The 21,247-nt window shown below is 42.4% G+C and overlaps 1 protein-coding gene across 2 annotated transcripts in view; it reads right to left on the bottom strand.

The window, feature by feature from the left end:
* The window catches only part of HECW2 (HECT, C2 and WW domain containing E3 ubiquitin protein ligase 2), a 535,594-nt gene that overhangs the window by 259,591 nt on the left and 254,756 nt on the right, over positions 1 to 21,247 (bottom strand). The window lies entirely within an intron of this gene.

Raw genomic sequence — 21,247 nt, 5'->3', positions numbered from 1 at the left:
ATTCCATTAGACGTTACATCTCATTATCGGAGACAGTTAGGTTGGCAACATCAAAGCTGATAATAATTCAGCCCAGCCATTCCATAAGATTCATCTAACACTACCAGCACATTGCCTTAAAAATACAAACTTTCCATCAGAGTAGCCCTGGCTTTAATACAGTCAGATGGCACCTAGAAGGCACCTAGAAGGAATGAATTAATTATAATGCCCAAAGAAAATAAAAACCCTTTGACAGGCTTTATTGCCTGCTGTTTGTCTTTTACTAATTCAGGCTGCAGGCTACCATGCAAGGACTTATTGTCATGCACCCCTGAAATTCCGGATGAAATTTAAGTGCCTCAGGACAGATGTCGGTAGTCAGGCCAGTCCCTGAGTTGCACTTCAGAATCCCGGGGGTGCTGCAGAAAAAAAACTAACCTCGTCTTCCACTCTCAGAGAGCGGAAGAGGAAAAAATAAACTAATTTTGGATTTCTTTCCCAATTTGTTCTGGTTGAGAAAACACACACTTCAAGATTTCTTTAACAAAAAATGTCAACAATTTTATTAAAACGATTTTGCTTTTTCTATCTAGTGTATGTAAGAAAACATTTCATCTTTCATATAACCAAAACCAATGCTTTATAACAGTAAACTCAATTAATAATTCTTGTTCTGTTTCTGTTACAAGTACTTCTCCCTCAACAAGAGGATCTATCAGATAAGTATTTCCAAATTTTAATTAGGCTAACATGTAATATCTACTTTTATTTCTTTACTCATCAATCACAAAGAATTGATACTTTGTGTCTAATTTTCTATTTCAGGTTTTCCACCCAGCACCTTTCCGGATCTCTAAGGTAAGTATATATATATTTTTTTCTTTATCAATATCCTTGTTCTCTCTTCTTTATTTAGGATTTCCCAAATGTCCCACACAGTCACTTAGCTTCAGAACCTTCTCTCGCTGAAATGCGATGCAGCCTTTCTTGCGGTGGGGCCCGTGATAGTTTTGATGAACCACAGATCTTCTCTCCGGAACTCTTCCACCTACACCTAATCTTAAGAAACTCAAAAGTAGGCAAAACCCTTTCTCCCTGACTGGCTGAAACAGTTTCTACTCTGGGGAAGATTTTTAATAAAGACTTTGGCCCAAGTAAACTACTAAAATAAAAAAACAAAAATTCCCTTAGCTATTAAACCTACCTCTAATTAAACTTTATTTACTCTACAATTAAAGAGTGTTAGACAGTATTTCACCTTCAACAGCACTCACACCACACCTCAGATATTCCCCAGTCACAACATTCCATCACTCTATTTCCTCTTCTTTCCCTTCCCAAATCACCCTTGACTAACTAACAGTAAATAGTTTTTTTTTTCTTTAAAATAAATTTTCACACACGGCCCCTTATTCAAACACCTGTTTACCTATACACTCCCACCAATGAACACTCCCCAACACCTTCCCTTATACCCAAATTCCTAACCCATATATGAATTATGTAATTTTCCCCCCAACACTATTCTTACAATATTACTACCCTCCTATATTAATGCTCCCCCTAACTCTTTGTTTTTTGTTTTTTTTTCTCTTTAATTAATTTCTTTTTTCATTCAAAACACCTCTTTTGCTCTGGCCACACACAACACTTCCTTCCACCTTGACCGTCCAAACCACTCTGCCAACCGCCAGAGTCACCGTTACCTAGGAGACCAGCTCTGAGCTTGGGGTTCTAAACCCTACCAACCAATCCCAAGTCCTGCTCAACATTCCAAGCTCCTCTACTGACAAGCGGAATGTTGAGCAGCACTGCTGAATCTCCATTTTAATTGAAAAATTCCCATAGGAATCAATAGGAAATTCTTCAATTAACCCTAAAACCCCTTAAACTTTTAATAATTTTCCCCAAATTTCCCCTGCTAATTAAACTTTCCGTCCTCATTCAAACCATCTTTTTAAAATTTAAAAATCTCAAAATTTAACCCCCGCCTTACAACACCCTAACAAAAATCCCTGTAAAAATTCCCAAAAAATTTAAAATCCCTCTCAAAAATTCCAATAACTCCCCCCGGACACACTACGTCGAATTCAGCCCCCTAACTCTTAATTAACCCCTTCAAAACCACCTCCCACCAAAACACCCCCTCAAAATGTTAAAATCACAAAACTGACCCCCCAGAAAAATCCACAAAAAATTCCTGATCCCAAATATGAAAACCCCATCAAAATCTGATAAACTCCTGATTTTTTAAAAATAAAAAACCCCATTTCTACAATTTAAAAATAAACAACTTACAATTTTGGGTCACCAGACCCCTTACCTCAAAGAAGAATTTTCCCACACTCGAAGACCCCCATCCGTTCCTGTCTCGACGCCCTCCACACGAAATCGGAGTTAAAAATAAAAAACTACCGAAGCCGGCCCAAAATCTAGGCCCCGGCTTCGGCCTAGCCGCGAAGACGCGCGTTCGCGATTCGTGCATGAGGCGCGCTGCCTCATGCACGCTCGCGCCGACGTCCCGCGGATCGCCAGCCATTTTCAAAAAAACAAATGCTGGGCCCGCAGCGCTGCCTCATGCACCGCTTCTCTCCAGCCTCGGAAATGGGCCCGACGACCCTCCCGGACACCACTCGTCCTGAAACGCGGCCCCCAAAACCACGGCGCCACTCTTCACTCCCGGGACCCATTCCGATCAACCCCGGGAGCAACCGGCGATGCCTCTCCACCCTCCCGAGAATGGGACACCGGAGGTCCCCAAAAACTCTCGGGGAGCGCCACTTCTCCACCCCAGCGCTTCCAAAAACTCTCTGCTGCCTCCTGCAGCACCTCTCTTCTCTGCTTCTCCTCCTCTGCCTCCCCGGACCCAGGTAAGTATTTATAATTTTTTTTTTTTCTTAACCCCTGGTTACATTCGTCCGGTCTTAAAATCAAACATTGTCCCCAATGTTGTCTCCCAAATTCCACTTCCATAACACTCCAACATCCAAGTTCTCCACTGCTGCCCACATTCATTTTTCTTTTTCATACGTAAAATACAAAAAAAAAATTTTAAAAGCTCTTTATCATTCCTTTTTTCACTTTAGGGAACAACAAATTCAACCTAACAACATTCTTTTAATTTAGAATTCCATCTTATAGATAAATCCCAGTTTGACCCAATAATTGACTATAGTCACAGTAAATTTTTACTCTTCCTGAAATAACATTTCTAATATTAACACAAATTCTTACTTTGTGGTTAGTTCAAAATAAAGTTTTCTTTTAAATAAGAGGAGCAAACTCCTTTGTTACTCCTAGACGAACTTTTAACTTCCCCTGTATTCTCTTGTGCAGTAGACACTCTAGCCGGATTAACCAAAATTTCAGTTACAATTACATAATCACATGTGTTCTCTTTCAAGTCCCTGTCAGAATTTGAGAACCCAACCCTGTCCAAAATCTGAGCACCCGATCTTGTTATTATATCAGGTTCTATAACTTCCAAATTATATTTTTTTAAAGAGTCACGGTGCACAACTTTCTCCCCGTGAGCCAAATTCCGTATTTTAATTACATTGGAACATTCCCCCAAAACTTGCACTACCTTATATGGTTGTTCCTCCCAAAGGTCCTGTATTTTGTGCCTCCCACGGAATCCCCGCTCCCGGAGCAACACCCAATCTCCTACTTGAAGTTGCTCCGCTTCAATTCTTTTTTTCTCATACTGTTCTTTCATTCTTCCAAACTGAATTCCTGCATTTTTCCTGGCCTGCTCTTCAGCGAAATCTAACTTCGCTCGGTGTTCAGCCAACAAATCCTCCAGGTTGCGTATATCCTTATAATCCTCTTCATTTTTATCCACCAGCTCGACATAAGGTAATAAACTTTCTCTACCCAAGAATAGGAATGCTGGAGTGTACCCTGTAGCATGATGGATTGAGCTATTATAAATCTGGTTGATTTCGGGTAAAAATCTAGACCAGTTCCTTTTCTTTTCAAGTGGGAAAGTACGGAGAATTTGATGCATTGTACGATTGTACCGCTCACAGCGCCCATTCCCCTGCGGGTGATATGGAGAAGTGCGGGTTTTCTGGATGCCGTAGAAATCACAAACCTCTTTAATCAGCTGAGATTCAAAAGCAGGCCCCTGATCGGAATGCAATCTCTCCGGCACCCCATACACTGCGAACCACCGGTCTATCATCACCTTAGCGGTAGTTCTAGCCGTTTGGTTCTTAGTTGGCACCGCTATCGTAAAACGTGAAAACATGTCTGTCAGGACGAGCACGTTCTCATATCCTCCTCTATCTTTTTCTAGGACTGTATAGTCAACCGCTAGGACTTCCAGCGGACGGATGACATGAAAACATCCCATCTCAGCTCTCTCTCTCGGGAAAAGTTCCTTGGCAAAACAGCACCTCTTACAGTTGTTGACCCACCGTACTACATCCTTCTTCAGGTTAACCCAAAAATGGGCTTTTCTCAGGTTTTTGAAAGTGGTCTCAGCCCCATAGTGTCCCATCCTGTCATGAAAAATCGTCAACACCTGCTCCTTCAAGATGTCTGGTACCACCACTTGCATCTCATCCTTTCCCGTTCGGCAATCCTCGAACTTCCTGAAAAGAATTTCTTCTTCAACATGCAATCTGGCCCTATGTTTCCACAAAGCTCTCTTTTCAGTGGAATTCAACTCTACTCCGCTTGGGACCCGATTTTCTGTGATCCAAGTAATTACTTCTCTGAGCACACTATCCTCTCTTTGGGCTCTCGCAATTTCCGAATTTCGGAACTCTAGAAGAATTCCCTGACATTTTCTGTTTTCTCCTCTTTTCTTCAAATTCTTCTTCGGCCTGGCGGAAATCCAAGCGCAAGAGAACCTCAGGAAATCTTTTTCTGAATCTTCACCTTCCAACTCTGGTTCTTCCTCTTCTGGCAGTCTTGATAAAGCATCCGCCACCACGTTACTCTTGCCGGTCCTATACTCTACAGAAAAGTTCAGCTCTGCCAACTGAGCCAACCAGCGTTGTTCTACCGCATGGACTTTTGCGGTATCCAGATATTTTAATGGATTATGATCGGTTCTCAAAATGAAATTCTGATAAATCAGGTATTCTCTGAACTTTTCGGTAGCGGCCCATTTGAGCGCCAGTAATTCCAGCTTAAACGCCGAATAGTTATTGGCATTCCTTTCGGATTTCCGGAGGCCTCTGCTTGCAAATGCTATAACTTTCTCTTCTCCGTTTTGTATTTGGCTGAGCACCGCTCCCAAACCACGACTGCTCGCATCTGTGGTTAAGATGAAAGGCTCTGAAAAAATGGGATAAGACAACACCGGAGCCGATGACATCTTCTGCTTCAGGATATCAAACGCTTCCTGACACTCCTTAGTCCACAGGAGTTTGGATCTCTCAGGAACAGTTTTCCCGGTCAGAGCATGCAAAGGAGCTGCCACCTGTGCGAAGTTCTGCACGAACCGTCTATAGAAGCTCGCAAATCCCAAAAAGCTTCTAACTTCAGTCTTAGTTGTAGGAATTTTCCACTCCCGCAGTGTCTTTACTTTCTCCACATCCGTGGACACTCCCTGACCAGACACTATATAGCCCAGGAATTTTACCTCTTGACACATCAGACGACATTTGGATGGTTTCAACTTTAGACCGTGTTTTCTCATCCGAAGGAAGACTAGCTCCATTCTCTCAAGATGTTTTTCAAACGAGGATGCAAAGATCAGTATGTCGTCTAGATATAGAAGGAGGATATCAAAAACGTACTCATCCAAGACAGTTTCCATGAGTCGTTGAAAGCTAGCGGGTGCGTTACACAACCCAAACGGCATTCTAGACCACTCAAATAACCCCATGGGCGTGGTCACCGCAGTCTTCTCCATATCCCCCGGGTGCATTCCCATTTGAAAATAACCGGATGTCATGTCGAGAGACGAAAACCATTTGGAAGCCCCCAGGGCATCCAAGGATTCGTCTATTCTGGGAAGTGGATACGCGTCTCTGATGGTAACTGTGTTGAGCTTTCTGTAATCACAGCAAAATCTGATGCTTCCATCTTTTTTTCTTATGACGACCGCCGGGGAGGCCCAAGGGCTTTGGCTTTTCCGCAAAATCCCTTGTTTCAACAGATCGTTCACATGTTCTTTGAATTGCTCAAAGATGTGAGGAGACACTCTTCGGTATGGCTGTCGTATAGGTTTAGCATCTCCTGTATTGATTCGGTGAGTGACCAGTTTTGAGAAACCTATATCCGTGTCACATACCGAGAACACATCCCGGTACCTCCAAAGCATCTGCTTCAGCTGGCTAGCTTGCTCTAAAGTCAGCTGGTTCCAGTCAACCTTCACAGCTGGTATCTCCTGTTCCCATCCCTCCAGCAATCTTTCATGTTCCTGAAGATCCAATTCCGGTATCAACTGGACTTCATGAATCTCCGCTATCTGAGATCGTCCAGGTATTATCACATCACGAACTCCAGTGTTAATCATGCGGACAAACACGTTACCTCGATGTGAAGTAACTAGCGTATTCGCCACCATTACTTTATCAGGGAGATTTATCTTCCGAGACGCTGACACTAGTAAGCCTCCGGACGTACCACGGATTTGTTGGCACTTTCCCATAATGATTCGCTCGGACATGGCTGGTATTATCTGGCCAACACTTCCCTGTACTTTCACTAACCCATCCACATTCTTCATCTTGGATGCACGCTTCTCAGAGATTTTGGACAGAATGCCGGAGATCTTCACTGGTTCCAACACAAACACTGAGAGGTCTCTGAATAAACCCTCTAGATGCTGTAGCACATTCATGCCCACTATCCCCTGAACGGGGTTTTTTTCGATCTGTCCACCTTGAAAATTGTCTTTCACAACGAAAATGCAGCGCTGTGGTACTACTTGTCCCAAACATTTGACATCCGCATCAATGTATCCCAGGACAGGTAACTCTGATCCGTTCACAGCTACCAAGGTAAGCTGACTAGCATCCTGCAACCGTTCAGTATTAGGGAAATTTTTGTAATAAAAACTAGCAAGGATTGTTGACACATTTGACCCGGTGTCAACCGTACATAATGTTTCTACACCCTCAATCAAGATTTTTAATAATGGGCTTGCTCCAATTGCTCTTTCCCCCATCAACTTTTCCTCCGGCGTTTCTCCGGGTTCCAAGAACTTCTGGATTCTAACCACAGACTTGCTGGCTTCCACTGTAGGGGACGATTCCTCCCGTTTCCTCTCACTTCTCGGTGGGGTACCACTGGATCCTGATTTCTCAGAGGCTTCCTGCGGTCCTCCGGAATAAGAACGGTTACTCTTCTCACTATAACAATCCCTGGCATAATGCCCCGGCTCTTGACAGCGGAAACATATGATCTCCCCCGTACTCGTTCTGGATGGTCTGTTCGGGTTAAACCCTCTATAACTTTCACGGAAACTAGCAGATCCTGAGCTCCTGCGTTCTCTTCTCTGCCGACTCCATTCTTCTTCTTGTCGCTCACAAAGTCGGGAAAACATCTGAGCCACTTGCTGCATCATGACTTCCGCTGTTGAAATTTCCGGTCTCCGGAAGTCTCCGGCATCCTCTCGGCTCCTTTGTAGAATTCTTCTCGGAGCGGGTTCCACCGGGACTAAACCACGTTCTTCTCCTGCCCATCGTATCGCGGCCTGCATCAGTTCGGAGAAGGGTATTGCGGGATTGTCCTCTGCCCTCTTCATCACTTCTCTTTTTAGCGCTTCATCTCGAAGTCCAATTACAAATTGTTCTTTCAGGATTTCATCTGGACTAGACACTCTCCTATGATCTCTCTTCATTATCCCCCCAAGCTTCTCCTGAAGCTTGTACGCAAAAACTCGGATGGATTCACATTCCTTCTGTCTCAGATTGTAAAATTCCTGCATTCTCAGCCCTAGCGCCACCTTATCTCCATAAACCTGCCTCAGAAGATCATATACCTCCTCCACGGAGCAGTCACGGGGCAGGGAATACTTCACCGTATCCAGGGCTATTCCTCTGAGGTGATCCCTGACCACCTCCACCTGATCTCCTGGAGGGATCCGCAGTATTCTCATCCTTGATCTCATTTTGTCTATCCAGTCCTCCACGCTCAGATCTTCTGCGCTTTTAGGGAACCCCTGGAATTCTGGCATCTTCCGATCTTGAGGGAAGATGACTGTATGCATTAAAATCTGTGGAGCAGCTCTACTTCCTGAAGCTTCGCCTTCCATCTTCGGTTGGGTGTCGCCCCGAGAACAAAGAAACCCCGCAAGAGACACAAACACAAGACACTTTTTTTTCTTTATCACAGCAAATCTTCAAATTTCACTGGGAACCTGAAACAACCAGTCAAGGTCTAATTCACCAACACCAACTTTAGCAAATTTTCTCACCCCCCAAATTCAGGAAAGAATCCTGCCGACTACGCCAAATTTCTGTCATGCACCCCTGAAATTCCGGATGAAATTTAAGTGCCTCAGGACAGATGTCGGTAGTCAGGCCAGTCCCTGAGTTGCACTTCAGAATCCCGGGGGTGCTGCAGAAAAAAAACTAACCTCGTCTTCCACTCTCAGAGAGCGGAAGAGGAAAAAATAAACTAATTTTGGATTTCTTTCCCAATTTGTTCTGGTTGAGAAAACACACACTTCAAGATTTCTTTAACAAAAAATGTCAACAATTTTATTAAAACGATTTTGCTTTTTCTATCTAGTGTATGTAAGAAAACATTTCATCTTTCATATAACCAAAACCAATGCTTTATAACAGTAAACTCAATTAATAATTCTTGTTCTGTTTCTGTTACAAGTACTTCTCCCTCAACAAGAGGATCTATCAGATAAGTATTTCCAAATTTTAATTAGGCTAACATGTAATATCTACTTTTATTTCTTTACTCATCAATCACAAAGAATTGATACTTTGTGTCTAATTTTCTATTTCAGGTTTTCCACCCAGCACCTTTCCGGATCTCTAAGGTAAGTATATATATATTTTTTTCTTTATCAATATCCTTGTTCTCTCTTCTTTATTTAGGATTTCCCAAATGTCCCACACAGTCACTTAGCTTCAGAACCTTCTCTCGCTGAAATGCGATGCAGCCTTTCTTGCGGTGGGGCCCGTGATAGTTTTGATGAACCACAGATCTTCTCTCCGGAACTCTTCCACCTACACCTAATCTTAAGAAACTCAAAAGTAGGCAAAACCCTTTCTCCCTGACTGGCTGAAACAGTTTCTACTCTGGGGAAGATTTTTAATAAAGACTTTGGCCCAAGTAAACTACTAAAATAAAAAAACAAAAATTCCCTTAGCTATTAAACCTACCTCTAATTAAACTTTTATTTACTCTACAATTAAAGAGTGTTAGACAGTATTTCACCTTCAACAGCACTCACACCACACCTCAGATATTCCCCAGTCACAACATTCCATCACTCTATTTCCTCTTCTTTCCCTTCCCAAATCACCCTTGACTAACTAACAGTAAATAGTTTTTTTTTTCTTTAAAATAAATTTTCACACACGGCCCCTTATTCAAACACCTGTTTACCTATACACTCCCACCAATGAACACTCCCCAACACCTTCCCTTATACCCAAATTCCTAACCCCTATATGAATTTATGTAATTTTCCCCCCAACACTATTCTTACAATATTACTACCCTCCTATATTAATGCTCCCCCTAACTCTTTGTTTTTTGTTTTTTTTTCTCTTTAATTAATTTCTTTTTTCATTCAAAACACCTCTTTTGCTCTGGCCACACACAACACTTCCTTCCACCTTGACCGTCCAAACCACTCTGCCAACCGCCAGAGTCACCGTTACCTAGGAGACCAGCTCTGAGCTTGGGGTTCTAAACCCTACCAACCAATCCCAAGTCCTGCTCAACATTCCAAGCTCCTCTACTGACAAGCGGAATGTTGAGCAGCACTGCTGAATCTCCATTTTAATTGAAAAATTCCCATAGGAATCAATAGGAAATTCTTCAATTAACCCTAAAACCCCTTAAACTTTTAATAATTTTCCCCAAATTTCCCCTGCTAATTAAACTTTCCGTCCTCATTCAAACCATCTTTTTAAAATTTAAAAATCTCAAAATTTAACCCCCGCCTTACAACACCCTAACAAAAATCCCTGTAAAAATTCCCAAAAAATTTAAAATCCCTCTCAAAAATTCCAATAACTCCCCCCGGACACACTACGTCGAATTCAGCCCCCTAACTCTTAATTAACCCCTTCAAAACCACCTCCCACCAAAACACCCCCTCAAAATGTTAAAATCACAAAACTGACCCCCCAGAAAAATCCACAAAAAATTCCTGATCCCAAATATGAAAACCCCATCAAAATCTGATAAACTCCTGATTTTTTAAAAATAAAAAACCCCATTTCTACAATTTAAAAATAAACAACTTACAATTTTGGGTCACCAGACCCCTTACCTCAAAGAAGAATTTTCCCACACTCGAAGACCCCCATCCGTTCCTGTCTCGACGCCCTCCACACGAAATCGGAGTTAAAAATAAAAAACTACCGAAGCCGGCCCAAAATCTAGGCCCCGGCTTCGGCCTAGCCGCGAAGACGCGCGTTCGCGATTCGTGCATGAGGCGCGCTGCCTCATGCACGCTCGCGCCGACGTCCCGCGGATCGCCAGCCATTTTCAAAAAAACAAATGCTGGGCCCGCAGCGCTGCCTCATGCACCGCTTCTCTCCAGCCTCGGAAATGGGCCCGACGACCCTCCCGGACACCACTCGTCCTGAAACGCGGCCCCCAAAACCACGGCGCCACTCTTCACTCCCGGGACCCATTCCGATCAACCCCGGGAGCAACCGGCGATGCCTCTCCACCCTCCCGAGAATGGGACACCGGAGGTCCCCAAAAACTCTCGGGGAGCGCCACTTCTCCACCCCAGCGCTTCCAAAAACTCTCTGCTGCCTCCTGCAGCACCTCTCTTCTCTGCTTCTCCTCCTCTGCCTCCCCGGACCCAGGTAAGTATTTATAATTTTTTTTTTTTCTTAACCCCTGGTTACATTATGCCATTTAAAATGTTCACATATCAGTGTTAGGCATTTTAATTTTTGTAGGTTTTGCTGGAACCTCTCAGTTTCTGTAGACTGCGAAAATGGAGTAAGACAAACAATTGACCACTTGGTTACCACTCATCATCTTGAAGGAGGTTGGGTTTTGCTGAACTAAAGTCAACAGATGATTGCTCACCAGTCCATGAATTTTATTGGGTTTGAAATATACATATAGTATTTATCACGTACAAAATATCAAGTGATAAAAAAAGTGTACAAACATATCAGAACATATTGCCATAAATGAACATAATCAGAAATGATTGGATACTGCATAATTAGAAGTAACGGTCTAGAAATGAATTAGTCAGGAGGACTGAGATTGGAGATAAGTGTCCAGTAAGGACCACATTTTAACCACTGAACAGGTCTTTCCAAGTTTATCTGCTAAAAATAATTCAAATTTGTAAATTTGAAGTATTGAATGCCACCAAAAATGAGGATTAAGAGTGGTGTTGTCTTTCCAATGCGCAAGAAACATTTTAAGTGCAGCAGCAATAAAAATATTCAATAATTTTTGCTGGGGGAAATCTAATTGGGATTGAAATAACAAAGAACCAAAGAAGCTGTCATGGAGGGAAGAGAAGAGTTCAATAAGGAAGAAAATGACATATCTGCAGAGACAGAAGGAAAGAGTGATTGAAATGCCAGTGCTGCTTAACCTTGCTCTGTCAGGAACGTCTCTAAGGGTGAAAGGGCGAGTAGGTCTGACCTCTCTGTTGAAATAATGCCAATTAGTTTCAAGTTAATTGTTTTTTTGGGGGGAGGGATTCAGTGATGTGATGCCTGCCCACTGGAAAGTGGACTTCTACCACCATCTCATTTCACACAGACTACAAAACAGCTTTCAGAGAGAAAAAGCTTGTGATCCACTTTAAATTACCAGTTGTGGAGCAAAAATACAATAAACAAAACCACAGCCAGACTGGAATGGTTTTCTAGAAGTGAAAAGCCCAGTAAACCCTTTGCCAATTCCCCTGAATCATCCAGCCCCTTTTGGTGTTCCTTATTTGAACCTTGACAAAGTGGTTACTTGCTTTCTACATACAGAACAAAAGCAATTTCTGTAAGGGATTTTTTTGGGGGGTGGGGGGGGGGGACAGTCAATATCCTCCTATTTCCTTGTGCTTCCAGCTCAACCGGAATCAGGATAGGATCTTGCACAATCCCCAGGATTTTCACATAAACTCTCCCAACTCACTTAGCCCAATTATTGTAGCAACAGTACTTGGATAGCGACAATGCGCCAAGGCTCCTTCTAGAACCCTGCAATCATGGGCCCTATCTAGTCACCAGAAGTCGCTTTTGCACAATGACTGGGTCTTTGTCCTTCCATGGGCTGTGAGCTCTGCTTCTGTGGCAGCCACAGGCCTGGTCAGTCTAGAGAACGAAGACTTGACCTCAGAACCAAAGTGAGGTCATGCTGCTAGTGTGCCAGCTAAACAATCCCACAAGAAACACCTGAATGCCAGATCTTTCCAGAACTGGTTGCCGAATGTACATTTCATGGAGAAAAATTCATGCTGATTTCATCTCAAAGAAACCACAGGTCAAAAATTAACAGTAACAAGAAAACTACATACCTCATTTGTGTAAGAAATACTTTTCAGGCAGTTTGAATTACATATTAGAAATGCTGTTCATTGAAGAAACAAAACAGCACTTAATTGCTACAAATGACAGGTTTCTTGGGAACACCACATCAAGGAAAATACAGAGTAAGGTTCTCACTGCCATCTGTAGTGGCAAAGCACTTTCAAAACCAAAGCCATACAGTACTGACTTGTTTATTTGCTATACTATATTTAACTTTTAAACTGTCCAGTGAAACTAAGTTTTAAAAAATAAGAGGAACTTGGCAGCAAAGTTCTCAATGCAAAGGATTTTATGCTATAAATAAATCCAACTGGAAAAGAATTAACAAAATCGTCTTTCTCTGCCTTCTTCATGATCGTGTATGTGTGTGTGTGTGTGTCTGGCCACAGAATATGAGCAAGTGAAGGTGAAGAAAAGGGGAAATGGGACTTGATATACCGCCTTTCTGAGGTTTTTGCAACCACATTCAAAGCGGTTTATATATATTCAGATACTTATTTTGTACCAGGGGCAATGGAGGGTTAAGTGACTTACCCAGAGTCACAAGGAGCTGCAGTGGGAATTGAACTCAGTTCCCCAGGATCAAAGTCCACTGCACTAACCACTAGGCTACTCCTTCCAGAGTTGAGTTATGCCAGCTAAATGATTTGCCAGCCTGCTGTACAGAGTTAAAGCCGGAGATGAGATCCTTAATGACATGCCAAACCTGCCCCAGTTGCAGGAAGACAAGGAATGCAGAAGCGTTTAGATAAAATGAGCCTTGAGGAAGGTGACTCCTCTCCTGCCTACTTGCCATACCTGTCTAAAATAATGCCAGCTATCAGTGATGCACAATTTGGATATCGAATGCTCTTTACAGATACCCGCAGAATCCAACTGAATTGCCTGTTGCGTTCCTCACCTGCGACTCTGCTGGAGGGGGCGCTGGTCAGGAGAATCGGTCAGATGCTGGTCGTTGCCATCGCTCCAGGGGCGTTCTGTCGGCCGTCTGGGCTGCTCCGGCTCTTCGTTTTGCGGCGGTTGCGGCTGGGGAGCGCCGGCCATGTTGGCAGCACCGGTGTTCCTGAACAACGGGATCTTTTCTGGGCGCGGAACCCAAGAACATGGAGGACTCTCCTTCCGACACCCTGATTGGCCACTCGAGGCTGACGCCGCCTCCTTCTACTGGTCGGCCAATCCGGGGCTCTTTGGTAATTGACTAGGTTGCTCCGCCTCCTAACAGCGGTTCCCTGCCCTCCTGATGGGGAGGGCTATTTTAGAGCAGCCTCTCATGGCACTCATTGCTTCGGCTTCTACTGGTGTAGACTCCTGGGCGCTTGTTACTCTCACTGTTTCTACTGCTTGTTCTGTTTTGAACCTTTGCCTGGACCTGGACTGTGCGTTTGCTTGCCGCCTGCCTTTGAACCTTTGCCTGAACCTGGACTGTGCTTTTGCTTGCCGCCTGCCTTTGAACCTTTGCCTGGACCTGGACTGTGCTTTTGCTTGCCGTCTGCCTTTGAACCTTTGCCTGGACCTGGACTGTGCTATTGCTTGCCGCCTGCCTTTGAACCTTTGCCTGGACTTGGACTGTGCTTTTGCTTGCCGCCTGCCTTTGAACCTTTGCCTGGACCTGGACTGTGCTTTTGCTTGCCGCCTGCCTTTGAACCTTTGCCTGGACCTGGACTGTGCTTTTGTTTGCCGCCTGCCTTTGAACCTTTGCCTGGACCTGGACTGTGCTTTTGCTTGCCGCCTGCCTTTGAACCTTTGCCTGGACCTGGACTGTGCTTTTGCTTGCCGTCTGCCTTTGAACCTTTGCCTGGACCTGGACTGTGCTTTTGCTTGCCGACTGCCTTTGAACTTTTGCCTGGACCTGACCACTGCTTCTGTTTTCCGCCTGTCTAGTGACTTATTTAGACCAGACTCCTGCCTGGGTTCTCTGCTCTGCTTCTTTACTTCAGGTAAGACTGGGGTTGTTCGGCCGCCAAACACTGTTTGGCACAAGGGCTCACTTCCTGTCATTACAGTTTGCGACATTGCCAAAGTAAATGTGTTGGTCAATGAACCTCGGTGGTAACATGCTGTGCTTATATCTTCTCATACACAGTGTTTTACATGCTTAAGTCGTCATTAGTTCAGCAGCTGCCACTTTCCTATGTAATTTTTAATTGTTAAGTAAACCTTTTGTAGTAATAAACTTAATTAACTAGCTTGTATTGTTTATGTTACTTAATACTCATCTTAAAGTACAACACTTGATCTACTCAGCTTAGGGGCACTCTTCTCCAACACAGCACATGTTTCGCTGAATTACTTTTACAAGGAAGCTAATATTAGGGGACTTCCTTGAAAACGCATTTAAGTGAAACGCCGTTGTTTTCTATGTTTCTATGTAAATCCAGCTCTTTCACTTAATAACATAAATGTTTTTAACAAAGGAACACAAAGATGCCTATTTACTAAGCTGCATTAGCTGTTTAACATGGTTTTTAGCACACGCTAACAGTAAGCATGACGTGCTAATAGTACAATGTGTTTCCTTTTAGTGTACACTAGTTGCCATGTTAAACAGCTAAAGCAGAAAACACCACACAGAAAATTCCAAAAAAGCCATCAGGATTTACTGAAGGGAGTTTGGAATTCAGTGAGTTCATGCAATAATATCTACATGACAGCACATTTGATTTTTCAGTTTTTCATGCTTTTTGATTTCATATGATAATAATTCTTTTTAATAAGTTTTACAACTTTAATGCAAGAATTTATATTTGTACAGAAAAGTGTTGTTCCAACAACGCAAAAGAAACTTCAGGTAAATGTAGCTTGTACACAAAATAAAATCAATGTATACAACAAAAAACACTCAAGTCCACAATCATGAGATCCAAGATTCCTAAAAATGAGGAAACAAATAAAAAAATATTCTAAGGTAATATTGTACTTGCTGATATTTAACTATTTGAGCTTACTTAACCTCCTAATGATCTTTTAGTTGCTATGAAAGTTGTTACATGAGTAGGCTCTGTAAATACATATTTTACTGCATTATATCTTACAATACATTTACAGTGGTACCTTAAAAAGAAAGTACCCCCTAATTGCAAAACACACCTGCTTACGTCTTCGTTGGGTTTCCTTTGAAAAATCAGGAAATAATTGAATTTGTGAAACCTAAAAAGGATTTCTCTCTATTTTTGAAAAACATACGAAATAACCATTGCTTATCCGGTAATAGTGCCACTGTTGCAATCAAAGTGGCTGGAGTGGCTAAGTCCGAAGTGTCCAATAAAGATGATACGTCTAAGGTATTTTGCCGTTGTTGGTCTGATATTTTTTGGGGTAAGTAATAAACTTGGGTAAAAGGAGGAAGTTTATCTTCTGGGATTCCCAGGATTTCTTTTAAGTAACATTTCAGCATATCCAATGGCCTCACTAGAGTAACCATTGGAAAGTTTATAAATCGGAGATTATTATTCCTGAGGTAATTTTCAAAGGTTTCAGATTTGCTTCTCAAAATAGATAAGTCCTTAATCATTGAAAGCTGTATATTTTCCACCTTAAGAATATTCTTTTCCATTTGTTCTGTTCGTGCAACTATGGATTTAATTTCAGTCTCAAACTTTTCTATTCTCTGCTCCACATAGGAGACGTTCTGTGAGACAATATTTGCTTGTGTAAGAAACGTTTTGCCTAATTGTGAAATTAATAACCAAAGAGAGTCTAAAGTTACCTCTTCAGGTTTCATAGTGCGAAATTCAGGTAGGGTCTCCAACGTTGAGACTACTGCTGCCTCCTCTTGGTCCAGCGCATTTTGTCTTCCCGCATCAGTCCCAGCAGGCATGTTCACCCGGGAGAGTGTTACTTGTCCTTCCTCTCCTAGCTCTTCCCTTTGGACTCAAGCCTCCCTCGATTCGGAGACTTGCCCACTTTCCAATGGTGGCCCCGTCGATTCGATCAGGGGGGAGCTTGAGCGCTGTGGCTGCAGGGGAGGAGCTCTCAGATCGGGGCTCAATGTTGTTTACAGCCCAGAAGACTCTGAAGATGTCTCACTCGAGCCAGTATCCTCTATGGGACTGCTCCCAATCACTCCTCCAGCCCCTGGAGTCCTCAAATGCTGATCCATCGGACTGACAATAGGGGAAGCTGGGGGGGGGGGGGGGGGGCTCGGACCGCTGCTCTACCCGTCGCTTCGGCATACTTTAGAAAGGAAAAGAGAGCTACTGCTGCCTCTCAGTATTATTTCTCCTATTTGGCTTGCACATCATTGTAGCCATGGTGTACATTGATCAGAACAATTTTCTTTTGGTTTTGAGTTGTAGCAGGGTCTAAGGATATTGGTTGATTTGGAATTCAACTTTCTTATTATTCCTGTGAGTGCCTACAGTATGTTTTGTATGAAATTTTGTTTTATTTGTTTGATACTCATGTTTGTTTATGCAAGACATAATTCATTCTTTCTGTATAAGCTTTTTCTATATAGAAATGCTAAGTAGTAGTAGTAGTAGTAGTGACAGCAGATAAAGACCTGTACGATCCATCCAGTCTGCCCAACAGTCACACACTCATTATCAATTAATGATTAAATCAACAAGGAACATGATATTATATACTTGATCATGGTCTTTTTTTTTTGGTGTTTCTGGGACATAGACTGTAGAAGTCCGCCTGGCTCTGTCCTCATGTTCCAACTACTGGAGCTGCCATCAAAGCCCACTCCAGCCTATCCGAATCCATCTTGTAATTGCGGGACCCATACCGTGTAAGTCTGCCCAGCACTGTCCTCAGTTCCGGCTACTGAAGTTGCCATTGAAACCCTTTACTGCCATCCTAAACTGGACTGCCATATACAGAACATAGACCTACAAAATCTGCTGGCATCAGCCTTAGTTCTTCACAGTTGGTCTCGCCATCCAAGCATCGCACACATCCACACACCTGCAACCATTTATGGGGTTTTTTTTTCATACCATCCGTTTTCTAAATAGAGATCCTTTGTGTTCTAAATTTATAGGACTTTTAACATTTTTACGCGTTTTACCTGATGTTTTAAAATTATTTATTTATAAGATTTTGCTTATATATGAGTTATAGTATTCTTTTATATATTTATTTGTATTTATAGGATATTCAGACCGTGAGAGGCATCCGCATAGGTGCCATGATCAGCAATGACTCCGAGTATTCAATACCGGCTGTTCCAGTGAACAGCATTGAATATCCGGGGGGTTTTGGCTAGCTCAAACTTAACTGTTAAGTGAATACTCAGTGCTGGCTGGTTAAGTTTATAGAAGCCAAAAATAGGACTGCTATTTAGGCAGTCCAATTAGGCTGCTATACTTAGCCAGCCAGTGCTTGAATATTTGTGGCTAGCCGCTTAAGTCTAGATTCTATATATCACACCTAAACATTTGTTGCACCGATCCTGAAATTATTTTTTAATGCTGGGTGCAAGTTTGGAGGCGGAGAGTAGGTGTGGCTATGCTAATCAATTAGCATATGGGCATTACCATGCACTGATCAGCACAATGATTAGCGTGAGTCCTTACCGCCTACAAAATAGGTGGTGGTAAGGGGTCATGCATTAATGGCCACAGGCTAATTTCTGACAACCCAACAGCAGCAGTGATCCAAGGAAGGACAAACACAGCTACAGTTTATCCAAATGTCAACTTTAATAGAAACAGGACCCAACCTGGTCATGTTTCAGAAAAATCTTCATCAGGGGTCACATAGGTTTCCACAATACGTTCAGAGATTCAAAGCATGTACTGCAACATCTGTGTTTAAAAGAAAAATGAGGTCCAATGTCAAACGTAAAAGAATGCAGCCAACAGCATTTGCATAGAAAAAGCTCCGGTCCAATTCAAAAAGTCAGTAACCACCAAATTAGCACACACAAATTAAGGCGCCATATATTGAATTTGGAGGTAAGCAAATTATGCACCTAAATTAAACAGCAGTTGTCAGCACTCAACACATAGGTGTGCAGATATACTTTCAGCTGTGTGAGTGGCTAGTGTTCTATAATTTCAGAATGCAAATGGCGCTTACATTTAGGTGCTAAAGTTACAGAATGAGGGGGGAAATGCATAACAATTAACAGCACTCTAGTTTTCTAGCTGATTGTGAAGCTCTAAAAATACTTCTTATTGATCCTGGATGTGGCTCTTGCTAAACATTCCTGGAACTGCTTTTTCCCTTAGAGGCTGACTGTTAGGCAGCATTAGTGCATGTTAACTGGTAGTATAATATCGTACAGGAATATTATCCAGTATCAAACCTGTCACATAACCATGACAAATTTGCATTTAACATCTCTCTATATAAAAGGCAACACCAACGTTCTATGAAGCCTCCAGCTGGAAGTGTGAAGGGGGTGAGATATCCGGTTTCCCTATGAGTGTCTGCCCCGCCCTCTCTGTAACACAGTCAGTGAAGGAAAACAGCAGAGCACGAAATCAAATCGCTGGCTCTGTAACAGTGAAGGACTCAGAGGGGGGAGGGGAGAGAGGCCAGAGGGCAGGGACACACACACTCCCACATGCACACAGAAGAAAACATTGCTAGCCCCCGTTTCATTTGCATCAGAAACGGGGCTTTTTTACTAGTATATTACTAATGTATCTGCGAGAAAGAGCATTATTTTTCCACTTCTTTGCCAGTGCTAGCTGTTCCTAAGTACCCAGTCTGACACTGAGGTGCTAATAGATTTGTGCTCAGAGGACTATAGGACACACTATATTTATAGCTCTTTTTACAACACTTGTTTTTAATCAGGATTCTATTTTTGGGATCTTCATGTCCTAACTTTTCTGCTTCCCAACACACATGCATTCACACTAGTTCAAGCATTTGTATTTTCATTCTGCTTAAGTGAGTTGGCCCAGTTGTTTACGATGAGAATATCTTGTTTAAACTGAGCAGCAAGATACATTTAATCAAGCTAAACAGGGGGCATTATAGATCTAGTCCTTAGTGGAATGCAGGGCACGGTACAAGAGGTAACAGTGTTCATAACATGATCAAATTTGAGCTGATATCCGGAGTGAAGTCACTAAGGAAGTCAACTGTAGCAGCATTTAATTTTCAAAAGAGTGACTACGACAACATGAGAAAAATGGTTAAAAAAGAAGCTAAAAGGATCGGCCGCAAAGGCTAGGCCTTTAAATCAGGAATGGACGTTGTTTTAAAATACCATCCTTGAAGCCCAGACCAGATGTATTCCATGTATCAAGAAAGGTGGAAAGAAGAGCAATACACCAGCCAGCATGGTTAAAAGGTGAAATGAAAGAGGCTATTAGAGCCAAAAGAGCACCTTTCAAAGAACAGAAAAAAAAATCCGAATGGTGAAAATAAGAAACAACAAAAGCACTGTCAAGCTAGATGCAAAGCATCGATAAAGATGGCTAAAAGAGAACATGAAGAAAAACTTGCCACAGAGACAAAACTCACAGTAACACCTTTTCAGGTATATCAGAAGCAGAAAGCCTGTGAGGGAATCCGTGGAACCGTTAGATCATGAAGGAGCAAAAGGGGCACTCATGGAGGACAAGGCCATAGCAGACAGATTGAATGAATTCTTTGCTTCGGTCTTTATGAAAGAAGATGTAAGATCTTCCTGTACCAGAAATGGTTTTCAAGGGTGATGATGTGGAGGAACTGAAAGATCTGGAAGATGTACTGAGCCAACTCGACAAGTTAAAGAGTGATAAATCACCTGGACAGGGTACTGAAAGAACTCAAACATGAAATTGCTGATCTGCTGTTAATAATCTGTAACCTGTCGTTAAAAGTCTTCTGTAGTACCTGAAGACTGGAGGGTGGCCAATGTAACTCCGATTTTCAAAAAGCATTCCAATGGTGATCCAGGAAATTCCAGACCAGTAAGCCAGACTTCAGTGCTAGGCAAAATAGTGGAAACTATTATAAAGAATAAAATTACGGAACACATAGACAAACATGATTTAATGGGACTGAGTCAGCATGGGTTCAGGCAAGGGAAGTCTTGCCTCACCAATTTGATTCATTTCTTTGAAGGCATGAATAAACATGTGGATAAAGATGATCCGGTTGATGTAGTGTATCTAGATTTTCAGAAAGATTTTGACAAAGTTCCTCATGAGAGACTCTTGAGAAAATTAAAAAGTCACGGGATAGGAGGCAATGTCCTTCTGTGGATTATGAATTGGTTATTGGATATAAAACAGAGGGTGGGGTTAAATGGTCATTTTTCTCAATGGAGGAGAGTGAATAGTGGAGTGCCGCAGGGATCTGTACTCGAACCGGTGCTATTTAACATATTTATAAATGATCTGGAAAACAGAACGAGTGAGGTGATTACATTTGCAGATGTCTATTCAAAGTTGTCAAAACACATGCAGATTGTGAAAAATTGAAGGAAGACCTTAGATTGTAAGCTCTTTGAGCAGGGACTGTCTTTCTTCTATGTTTGTGCAGCGCTGCGTATGCTTTGTAGCGCTATAGAAATGCTAAATAGTAGTAGTAGTAGTAGTAGGAAACTGGAAGACTGGGCATCCAAATGGCAGATGAAATTTAATATGGACAAATGCAAAGTGATGCACATTGGGAAGAATAATCTGAATAATTACATTAGGAGTCAGCAC

Source organism: Microcaecilia unicolor, chromosome 7, assembly GCF_901765095.1.
Source record: "Microcaecilia unicolor chromosome 7, aMicUni1.1, whole genome shotgun sequence".
NCBI lineage: Eukaryota > Metazoa > Chordata > Amphibia > Gymnophiona > Siphonopidae > Microcaecilia > Microcaecilia unicolor.
The sequence above is the reverse complement of the archived record's forward strand: the minus strand, read 5'-3'. Positions and strand labels throughout refer to the sequence as shown.